A 12,219-nucleotide genomic window follows, 5' to 3' on the forward strand; every position below is an offset into this window, starting at 1 on the left:
TCTACTAGTCCAAGAAATTGAATTTTTCTCTAAGCTTGAACAAATAGCAGTTTGTCGATTTACAATCACCAAACCCCTTAACACCCAATGATGGACATAGCACGTCATGAGCGGACTTGACTGTCACTGTGAGTGAGTTCAGTGAAGACAGTTGAGCGGCACAGGAGGAGGTGCGGGGACCCATGCCATCGGTCCCAGCAACCAGATTGCTGACTGACTGATCTCAGCATGACCACACAGGAGGTGCTGAAATATCAGCACCTCCTGCCCAATCAGAGCAGGAGCTCGGCACTGTTAGTGTCCGAGCTTTTGCACTATCAGGGACCAGCACCGCTCCTGGCTGTTTAATTACCCCCATATGCTGCATTTAGGAGGCAATCAGAGGGATGGAAGCTCTCTCTGCCTTCAGATCAGCGCTCCCGCTACAGTCAATCGTTGCAATGGTGACCTGGGGTCATCATGATGACCCCCAAGTCACCAAGCTATGGAAAGCTTCTGAGACCAAGCTCAAAGCATGGTCTCAGAATCTTTCTATACCTGCAATAACAGTTAAAAAAAAGTGAAAGTCCCACAGAGCGACTAAGCAATAAAAAACAACATAATAATAAAAAATACCCTAATAAATACACATTTCTCCTTCGCCTCATTGGGGGACACAGGACCGTGGGTGTATGCTGCTGCCACCAGGAGGCTGACACTAAGGTAACAGAAAAAGTTAGCTCCTCCTCTGCGGTATACACCCTCGTGCTGGCTCCCAGAGAACCAGTTCTTGCTTAGTGTCGGTAGGAGGCACACGGACGGGTCTGCTATTCAGACCAAAAACTATTATTTTATTTTTACATTTTTACCATTTTTACATTTGATTTTATTTTTCACAATGAACGAAGGGGCGATGGATCCTTTCAAGGCTCCAATCTCCCTGAAACATCAACAGGCGAGCACGGAGAGTGTCGCCTCTCCATATCCTCTCCTGCGACGTGAAATGCCATTCCTGAGCTGATTCTTAGGGGCGACGGGTCCATTCATGGGCACCGATCTCCCCACACCATCAACCGACAAGCACATGGAGTGTCGCTTCCATGTATCCTCTTTCGCAGCCAGGCCTATTGCCGGACATTCTGCCCTGTCTCATCCTAGGTGATTACCCTTTGTATGTGCAGAGGCCTACCTCGTGGTGTCCGAGCAGCCCCCACTGCACCACCACTGTTAAAGCGGAGGGTACAAGGAGGCAGTTGGTCCCTCTCCACCTCCCTTCTAAAGGGATGGTGGATTGAGGGTTTTCCCTTTATCTCTGCACCGTCCAAAGAAGCAGCAGCACAGGAGGACCTGCAGCAAGCTGCCTTACCTGCCACCCTGCAGCTTCTCCGGGTAAGTGCCGGGGCTGGAGAGCTCCTGTCAGGTGGTCTGGGGCGGCGCTGGTTAAGGGGGACCCATTTTGACTGTGGGAGCATGCATTCGGCCATATTCCTGCAAATTTAGTCCCCGGCTTCGGTCCTGTACTCGGCCGCAACCGCTGTCTCCGCCCATGCGATGATGCCATGCGAAGGTTCCGCTCACCAGTCCTGGCGCTTCTCGCACAGCACATGAAGCACCTCTGAATTCTCGGGGGCCATCTGTCTCCCCCCATACCACCTCAGGACACACTATCTGCCATCAGGACTGGCAGCAAGTGTTCCCAGCGCAGGGGCGATGCAGCTGGAGAAACGCAGGAGGAGCGGGGACACAGACCTGGGTAAGGGAGCGCTGCATTATACATCCCCCTCCCTGTTGTAACCCCTTTTCTCAGCAGTATCCCTTCTCGGCAGCCCCTAATATTATAGGCATACCTCCCAACTTTTGAAGATGGGAAAGAGGGACAAATTTTAGGCCACGCCTCTGACCACACCCATTCATAACTAGCCACACCCATATTCACGTCCCAACCACACCCATTAAGCACTGCTGATCACACTGTTTCATAAAGTAATTATAAACAAAAAAATATGGCCACACAGTGCTCCATACTGTATAATGGCCACACATGATGCTTCATACTGTATAATGGCCACACATGATGCTCCATACTGTATAATGGCCACACAGTGCTCCATACTGTATAATGACCACACATGATGCTCCATGCTGTATAATGGCCACACATGATGCTCCATACTGTATAATGGCCACACAGTGCTCCATACTGTATAATGGCCACACATGATGCCCCATACTGTATAATGGCCACACATGATGCTCAATACTGTATAATGGCCACACATGATGCTCCATACTGTATAATGGCCACACAGTGCTCCATACTGTATAATGGCCACACATGATGCTCCATACTGTATAATGGCCACACATGATGCTCCATACTGTATAATGACCACACATGATGCTCCATACTGTATATTGGCCGCACATGATACTTCGTACCGTATAATGGCCACACATAGCTACTCTTACACATGCGGCTGCTCTCCGTACACACGCGCTCCGCTCCATACCCCTCGTACACATTTAGCTCCGCTCCATACACCTCATACACACACGACTCCACTCCGTACACCTCAAACACACGGCTCCGCTCCGTACACCTCATACACACACGGCTCCGCTCCATACACCTCATACACATTCAGCTCCGCTCCGTACACCTTTTGCCTTTTGAAAAGATTTTTTATAATTTTTTATATTTTTTCTCTGGCGCCCCCTTATGGTCGGCGCCCTAGGCGGCCGCCTAGTTCGCCTATACGTTCGGGCCGGCCCTGCCAATCAGCGCCATAGGGGTTAATCAGGTGAGGTGACGTGCCGATCACCCCACCTACTGTGACGGCTGTGATTGGTGCGACGTCACACAGCACCAATCACAGCCTGTCACATGCTTTTTTTTAAACTTTACTGTCATGTTGCTGTGTCAATTATGACCAGCCAATCACAGCGATCGCTGATGCGGGGGGGGTGGTGCAGCCCCCCGGGGCTACGTGCAGAGATGGTCTGCTGTCAGGGACAGCAGCCATCGGAACCCAATCGCCACGCGATGCCACGCGGTGACCGGAAAATGGCGGCGCCGTACTAGTACTGCGGTTGGCACAAATGCAGTCCCCTCAGCACAGTACTAGTATGGCGCATGGCGCGAAGGGGTTAAAGATAGGTATGCGGGATGCATGTAGAAGTATGCAGAAGTAGGTGGGGCTTAACAGGACATATGCAGCCCAACGCAAAGCCCCGAACGCTAATGTGAACTTAGCCTAACACATACATGCAGGAGTATACTGACACATACAGGGGCTTCTCACTAAATTAGAAAATCATCAAAAAGTTAATTTATTTCAGTTGTTCAATACAAAAAGTGTAACTCATATTTTATAGTCATTACAAACAGAGTGATCTATTTCAAGTGTTTCTTTCTGACCATAACCACATGTAGAATCTATGGGGATTGTCAAAAAGAAGATGAGATGCCAGACCCAACAATGCAGACGAGCTGAAGGCTGCGATCAAAGCAACCTGGGCTTCCATAACCCCTCAGCAGCGCCACAGGCTGATCGCCTCCATGCCACGCCGCACTGATGTAGTAATTGATGCAAAAGGCGCCCTGACCAAGTATTGAGGGCATTTACTGATCATACTTTTCAGTAGGACGACTGCAGCGCCCCAGAGTCCTGGTCGTTGCAGTACTGTGGCTCCGCCACTATGGGGAGCTATGGTACGTCTGATTGCACTAAGGAGTTTCTCTGACCAGGTAACACTCACACTACACTCCACACTCCGGCCACCAGGGGGGGTGGTCCTATCTAGTAGGCCACTCCTCACACTCTGGTAAAACTGGGGGTTGGACAGGAAGACAGAGAGAAGTAGCTGGGAAGAGCTAGTGAAAGGACCCGTCAGGGATGGGATCCTGGCAGACTCCTAGGAACAGAACTAACCAGTGCATAACGGGAATACAGTAAAGAGGAATTAGGACCAGAAGGAGTCGTGCTGTTAGACCGAGGCAACATCCTTCTGAGGCGCAAACAGTCGGTGGCCGGAACGCCGAGCAAGTAAGAGACTTTAAGTACTACTGCAAACCACGGCCGGACAGCTAATTATAGGTTGGCTGTCTCACACAAATCACCTAAGCAGACAACGGAGGCAGCTGTGGGAGAGGGGCGACTCTAGGGTCCCGGAAGAACTCCAGGCCTACCCCGTCATACGGGTGCGTCCTACCATATCATCTGGGGGACGGAGAGAACGAATATCAGAGACAGACAGAAACAGTTGTGAGGACTATCCCGGGAGCTCAGCAGGGAAGAACTACAACACCCAGCGCTAGAAGGTGGACACTGATTCCCACCTGTAAAGAGAACTCCTGATGTGCCTTTGGACCGGCCGGTCTCAGACAGCCCTGTTGACAGCGCTCTGGACTGAGGACTCTAAAACCTTCAGTAAAGAGGTAAAAAGACTGCAACCTGGTGTCCTCGTTATTTACGGCGACCAGTACTTCACAACTACACCATCACTCACTTTACTATCACCGGACGTCCCCCACTGACCAGCAGGGTCACGGACCGGGTCTAGCCACCGTGACAACCCCAGAACAGAGACTCAGAGGCCCGGTGCCGGGTACCCCTCGGCCCCGCGGCAGTGGGGGCGCTCCAACTTGGCGTCACGAACAGGATCTACTTAAGCCTGAAGAATCAGGTCATGTGTGCCTTGGAACTGTGATTTATTGTGCTTGGACTGTGTATTGCCATTTACCGCCAAAATTCGCCATTGCCGCGCACGGAGGGAGGAGCCTTAGCTTCGTGGGCGGAACCAGCCCAAAAGAAGCGCGGAACGGAAAGCGCGGTAAGGCGCCAATCCCGGAAGAGGAACTCCGACCTCCAGCAGGTTAGTGGGAAGAAGGGACAGCCATGTCCGAGTCGGGAGGAGAGGAGGTGGCAGCCGTAGCCGCGGACGCAGGGGCAGCTCCGGTCCCCGCAGCGTGCGAAGCCGCGGCCCTAATACCACCACCGGTTGCCGCAGAACCCGCTGTTCCCCTCAGCCAGTCGGACACTGCCGCTAACACAAAAGCCATCATGCCCTTCTCTATGCCGTACCTGCCCGGAGCGGCCTGGCTCCCATGATACTCTGGGGAGTCGCATACATTCACTGACTTTAAAGAAGGGCTCTGCAGCCTGCTCGAGTTCTATCCCCTGACAGAGCCTCAGAAGGTTCATATGATAACCGGCCAACTCTTTGGGGCGGCTCTGAGAGAATTGAAGTCCTGGCCCGCCGAGGATAAGGGAACTGCACAACAGATTTTTGCAAAGCTTAAAGCCACCTTCGATACTCGCACTGCTACAGAAATTAAACTGACTTTCTATGGATGCAAACAGAGACCGCAGGATAGCTTACGGGACTATGCCCTTAATCTCCAGGAGGCGATGCGGGCCTTTAAGCAGAGTGACCCCGGCAGCATGCAGGATGAGGATAAACTTCTGAAGGAGCGGTTCATTGAGGGGCTCCTGTGCAGTCACCAGCGGGGCCAATTGCACTTCCTGGCCATGCAAAATCCAGACTTGACTTTTGCGCAATTCAAAGATAAAGCTATCCAGGCATTGCAGGAGCGACAGCCCAGCCGCGCAATACCACCCAGGCGCCCCGCTCTCACATACCACCAGGAGGTGGCATCGGATACCCCAGTTGCCGCGGAGGCCGACGCCCAGAGCTTCGAGGACGACTCCCCTGCAGGACTCCGTCTTCAGATGCAGGAGCTGACCAAGAGCGTTGCTGCCCTAGCCCGGACGGTGCAGTCCCTACAGGAGGCCCCCAAAGAAAAGATCCAGCTAGCCTCCAGACCAGAAGATGTCCCCTGGACGCGACAGAAGAGGACCCCACCGACCAGAGGCCGGGACAGCGATCGCTTCCATCAGGACGGACGACCCATCTGCCGCCGCTGTCACCAGGTGGGCCACATTGCAAGGTACTGTCCTTTAAACGAGCAACCCCTGGGGCAAAGGGCCAACCCCCAGGAGTAGGACGGTCAGGCCCGCAGCATTGGAGAACCAAGTACATTGGAGGACGACCAGTTCTCCCTGTAGTGATCGATGGAATCCCCCTGAACGCTTTGCTGGACACCGGTTCTCAGGTGACGACTATACCTTACGTGCTTTATAAACGGTATTGGGAGGACACTGATATTACTCGTGGCCCTGACGATGATTTCACCATAATAGCCAGTAATGGTCAGCCGTTGCCACAAGTGGGGTATAAGGAGGTCACCATCAAGGTGGGGCGGGTGGAATTGAAAGCCCAAGGGATTGTGATTGTTGATATTGATCGTCGAGAATGTAATCCCATGATGACTCTTGGTACTAATGTTATAGAAAATTGTCTTGCAGAAGTTATTGTTTTGTTGCAACAGGTGGCAGAAACCGCTGGCCACAGTGAGCAACGTGCCCTGCAGAAGGAAATCAGAGCTCTGATGCAGAGACAGAAGGTAGAGCTGACTGGTGGTGAGATTGGTCGTGTCACTGTGAGTGATTCAAACCCCATCGCGATACCCCCCAGGAGTGAGATGTTAATATGGTGTCGGGCAGCCATAGGCCTCAGGGGTAAAGACTACCAGGCCTTGGTATAACCCGTATATTCAGACAATAGGCCTACTGTTCTGACAGCCCGGGGGGTGGTCGACGTCCGCCAGGGGAGAGTGCCCGTACGTGTCCTCAATTGTGGGGAGGAAGAGGTTCACCTCACCAAGTATACCACGCTCGCCAAACTGTTCACTGTCAATAATAGTGTGATACAGACACCTGAACCCTTGGTCCCGTCAAACGTGGCGGAGAACAAAGGTTCTGCAGAGCACTCGAAAGACTGGTGTCGGGAATTGCATGTGGGCACTGACTACTCCATCCCATCAAAAACAGGGGGCCTACAGGGTGGTACACGAGTACGAGCAGGTATTCAGCAAACACCTCTTAGATTTTGGGCAGGTGAAAGGGATCCAACATCACATCCCCACGGGAGATCACCGACCCATAAAAGAGAGATATCGCCCTGTACCCCCAGCTCATTACCAGTGTGCCAAGGACATGTTGCGGGAAATGAAGGAGGCTGGGGTGGTGAGAGACAGCTGTAGCCCCTGGGCAGCTCCGTTAGTCCTTGTTAAAAAGAAAGATGGTACAATGAGGATGTGTGTTGATTACAGGCAGTTGAATCGCATTACACATAAGGACGCATACCCACTGCCCAGGATAGAGGAGTCTCTGGCTGCCTTAAAATCTGCTAACTACTTCTCTACCTTAGATCTCACCAGTGGGTACTGGCAGGTTCCTGTAGTGGAGGCGGACAAAGAGAAGACGGCCTTCACGACACCAATGGGACTCTGCGAGTTCAACTACATGCCCTTCGGATTGTGCAATGCTCCCGGGACGTTCCAGAGGATGATGGAGTGCTGCCTAGGACACATGAACTTTGAAACTGTGCTGCTGTATTTGGATGATGTCATTGTCTTCTCTAAGACCTATGAAGACCATCTGAAGCACCTGGCCGAGGTGTTTGAAGCCCTGTCCAACTTCGGCTTAAAGGTGAAACCGTCCAAGTGTCATCTGCTGAAACCTAAAGTGCAGTACCTGGGCCATGTGGTGAGCGCTGAAGGAGTGGCCCCAGACCCCGACAAGGTCACAGTGATCAAGGACTGGCCAAAGCCCAGTGACCTCCACGAAGTCCGGCAGTTCCTCGGGCTGGTAGGCTATTACCGGAGGTTCATTAAGGACTTCACCAAGAAGGCCGCACCCTTGCAAAACCTGTTGGTGGGCCAACCAAAGAAGACCAAGGGAAGGAACACCCCCTTTGATTGGAACGAGGAGCTGGAGGAATCCTTCACCTGTTTGAAGTCGGCACTGATGGGAGAAGAGGTACTGGCTTACCCCGAATACGACCAACCGTTTGTGCTGTACACAGATGCCAGCAATGTGGGATTAGGAGCCGTGCTGTCTCAGGTCCAGAAAGGCAAAGAAAGGGTGATCGCTTACGCCAGCAGGAAACTCCGTCCCACAGAAAGGAACCCTGACAACTACAGTTCCTTTAAGCTGGAATTCCTTGCCATTGTCTGGGCAGTGACAGAGAGGTTCAAACACTACCTGGCCTCTGCGAAATTCACCGTCTTCACGGACAACAATCCGCTAACGCATCTGGATACTGCCAAACTCGGGGCCTTGGAACAGCGATGGATGGCCCGGCTGTCCAACTACGATTTCACCATCAAGTACCGGGCAGGACACGAGAATGTCAATGCCGATGCCTTGTCCCGAATGCCCAATTTGCCAGAAGCGGGAGAAGACCCGGAGGCACTTGAAGAGGTGGAGCTGCCTGCATTCCATCGCCCCAAAGCCACTCAGAACTCTCATCATGTGAAGAACAGGCACAAGAACCAACCGGATGCCACGCTGAATCCCCTGCCCCATCACGGGTGGGCGGAAACCCAGGATGGTGACCCCGCGGTCCGTCGGGTGAAAGAGCTCTTGACGCAGGCAGGGTTGCACCCTGGCCCAGATGACCCACAAGAAACCCAACAGCTGTGGAAGGGGAGAAGCAAACTGTTTATCCATGATGGCAAGCTGTGCAGGAGGAGCGTCGACCCACGTACTCATGAATTGGTGTGGCAGATAGTGGTGCCAAGGCGAGATGCGCCCATGGTTCTGGGAGCCTACCATGATGGAGCCGGACACTTCGGATGGAGGAAGCTAGAAAGGCTGCTCCGAGGGAGGTTCTATTGGATTGGCATGAAGAGAACCATTGAGAAGTGGTGTCGGGAGTGTGGTCCATGTAGTCTGCGCAGGAAGGACCGTGACAGTCAACGGGCTCCCCTGCGGCCTATCATCACCAAACGGCCGCTCGAACTGGTCGCGCTGGATCATGTGAAGCTGACACCTAGCCGGTCGGGCTATATCTACGCCCTTACCATCGTGGACCACTACTCCAGGTTTTTGGTGGTTGTACCTGTCAAGGATCTAACGTCCAGGACTGCCGCCAGGGCCTTCCAGCAGCACTTTTGTAGGCCCCATGGCTACCCAGAGAAGGTACTGACTGATCAGGGACCTGCATTCGAAGCGGAAGTGTTCCAAGAATTCTGCCAACTGTACAGGTGTAAGAAGATCAGAACCACACCGTACCATCCTCAAACCAACGGGATGTGTGAGAAGATGAACCAAGTGGTAATCGATTTATTGAAGACCTTGCCTGTGGAGGAACGGAACCTGTGGCCGATAAAGTTGCCTGACTTGGTGGATATGTACAATCACATCCCAGTAAGTTCCACCAACTGTACTCCAGCGTACCTGATGCGAGGAAGGTCTAGCCAGTTACCCGTTGATCTGGACATGGGGGTCCTAGTACCCGAAGATACCTCGCCGGATGCCGATTGGGATGCAGAAAGGCAGCGAAGGTACCGCGAGGTACAGGAGTGTGTAGAAAGAAGTCTCGCCCAGGCTAGGCAGAAACAAGAAAGGGACTACAACCAACACACTCCTGCAATTCCCCTGTCACCTGGTGAACAAGTACTTAAACGAAAGAGGAGATTACACAAACTCGATGACCAATGGGAAGCGGAACCGTATACCATCCTGCCATCCGACTTCAATAACACGAAGGTCTGTCTCATCAGCAAGGACAGAGGGGAGACCTCGACAGCGGTATCCAGGGATCACCTTAAGGTCTGCCCCGATAAGTTGAGAGAGAGGGACACGGCCCCAGAAATCTCCCCGCCGGTGGAAAAGGAGAAGATGATCCATACCGTCCTTGGTGACTTTCCCCAGTCCTGGACTCAGATAAATCAAGCCATCGTGGTACCTGTTCTAATGTTTCAACAGCCAGACCCACCAGAAGCAATGGTGGTACCAGATCATCCGGTCCTGCAACCTCAACAAGCCTTACCTGAAGATGCCATGCCAACCGTTGAACCGGCAAATCCTCCCTCTGCTATCAGTGAACCTGCTGTACCCACTGTTGATAGCAGCAGCTCTGAGAGCCCCAACCTGCCAGTGCTACCCAGACTCACTAGAAGTGTAGCTAGAAGACAGTGCACTACACCAGCGGTAGCAAGCCTAGCGGGCCCTGTTAGGCCAATAGCAACCCCTGCGCTGCGAAGGTCCACACGCAGCACTCAAAATCAAACTCCCCTCCGCTACAAAATTTGGAGGTATTAATGAGGGCTGCTATTTAGTTGAAAATGTTTGTATGCATATCTTTTGTTACAGGTTTTAAAATGGACAATAGGGTAATGGACGGTGAATTGCTCAAAAACTTTCAAAAGGGGGGCCCCTTTGTTTACCCAGGGTCCCCGCTGTTTCAACCACTGAACTGAGAGTCATAAACTGTGCATGACCTAACTTTCACAACGTTCAAGAGTCCTCACCTCCCATAAAGGGAAGCACTGTTATGTTTAATTGTTATGCTATTTCAAAATTTTGTGTGTTTTCTGTTAACATGTATTGTTGTTCTTGTTTTCCCAGTCCGGGAGTACTGGATTTAACCGGGGGGGAGTGCAGCGCCCCAGAGTCCTGGTCGTTGCAGTACTGTGGCTCCGCCACTATGGGGAGCTATGGTACGTCTGATTGCACTAAGGAGTTTCTCTGACCAGGTAACACTCACACTACACTTCACACTCCGGCCACCAGGGGGGGTGGTCCTATCTAGTAGGCCACTCCTCACACTCTGGTAAAACTGGGGGTTGGACAGGAAGACAGAGAGAAGTAGCTGGGAAGAGCTAGTGAGAGGACCTGTCAGGGATGGGATCCTGGCAGACTCCTAGGAACAGAACTAACCAGTGCACAACGGGAATACAGTAAAGAGGAATTAGGACCAGAAGGAGTCGTGCTGTTAGACCGAGGCAACATCCTTCTGAGGCGCAAACAATCGGTGGCCGGAACGCCGAGCAAGTAAGAGACTTTAAGTACTACTGCAAACCACGGCCGGACAGCTAATTATAGGTTGGTTGGCTGTCTCACTTAACACCTAAGCAGACAACGGAGGCAGCTGTGGGAGAGGGGCGACTCTAGGGTCCCGGAAGAACTCCAGGCCTACCCCGTCATACAGGTGCGTCCTACCATATCATCTGGGGGACGGAGAGAACGAATATCAGAGACAGACAGAAACAGTTGTGAGGACTATCCCGGGAGCTCAGCAGGGAAGAACTACAACACCCAGCGCTAGAAGGTGGACACTGATTCCCACCTGTAAAGAGAACTCCTGATGTGCCTTTGGACCGGCCGGTCTCAGACAGCCCTGTTGACAGCGCTCTGGACTGAGGACTCTAAAACCTTCAGTAAAGAGGTAAAAAGACTGCAACCTGGTGTCCTCATTATTTACGGCGACCAGTACTTCACAACTACACCATCACTCACTTTACTATCACCGGACGTCCCCCACTGATCAGCAGGGTCACGGACCGGGTCTAGCCACCGTGACAACCCCAGAACAGAGACTCAGAGGCCCGGTGCCGGGTACCCCTCGGCCCCGCGGCAGTGGGGGCGCTCCACGACATTTTGGATTTTAAAATAATTTTTCAAGCCGTTGTTATAAAGTATTCTAATTTACTGAGATAATGACTTTTGGGTTTTCATTAGCTGTAAGCCTTAATGTTGATGATTAACAGAAATAAACACTTGAAATAGATCACTCTGTGTGTAATGACTCTCTAATATATGAGATTCATGTTTTCTATTGAAGAACTGAAATAAATTAACTTTTTCATGATATTCTAATTTAGTGAGAAGCTCCTGTATGTAACGGACTGTACTGTAGTTTCATCCATCAGACACTAGATGGCGCAGCGGTTACCAGTGACGTCAGGGGTCCTGCAGCCTCTAGTCAGCAATAGCAGCAGTAGACATCGCCGGGTGCGGTGGCGTGCGCCTGTAATCCCAGCGACTAGGGAGGCTTAGTCTGGTGGAACGCTGGAGTCCAGGAGTTCGAGGCTGGCTGGCACTGGGCTATGTCAATTGGGGGTCTGCACTAAGTGGAGCAATTAATATGGTGGCTGCTGCTGGGCTCTCAGAGCTACCAGGATATGAATGAGGGGTAAACCGGCCCGAGATGGAAAGGGAGCACGGTTACACCCACAAGCTGATCAGTAGTGAGACTACGCCTGTGAATAGCCAGTGTATAACAGCGTGACACAGACTTTTTATGTGCACAGATAATATTCATTTTATCAGGGAATGATGTATTGTCTAAATCAGATTTTTTTGGTCAATGTTTTTTTTTTTCCAATGT

This window comes from Ranitomeya variabilis, chromosome 1 (genome assembly GCF_051348905.1).
Source record: "Ranitomeya variabilis isolate aRanVar5 chromosome 1, aRanVar5.hap1, whole genome shotgun sequence".
NCBI lineage: Eukaryota > Metazoa > Chordata > Amphibia > Anura > Dendrobatidae > Ranitomeya > Ranitomeya variabilis.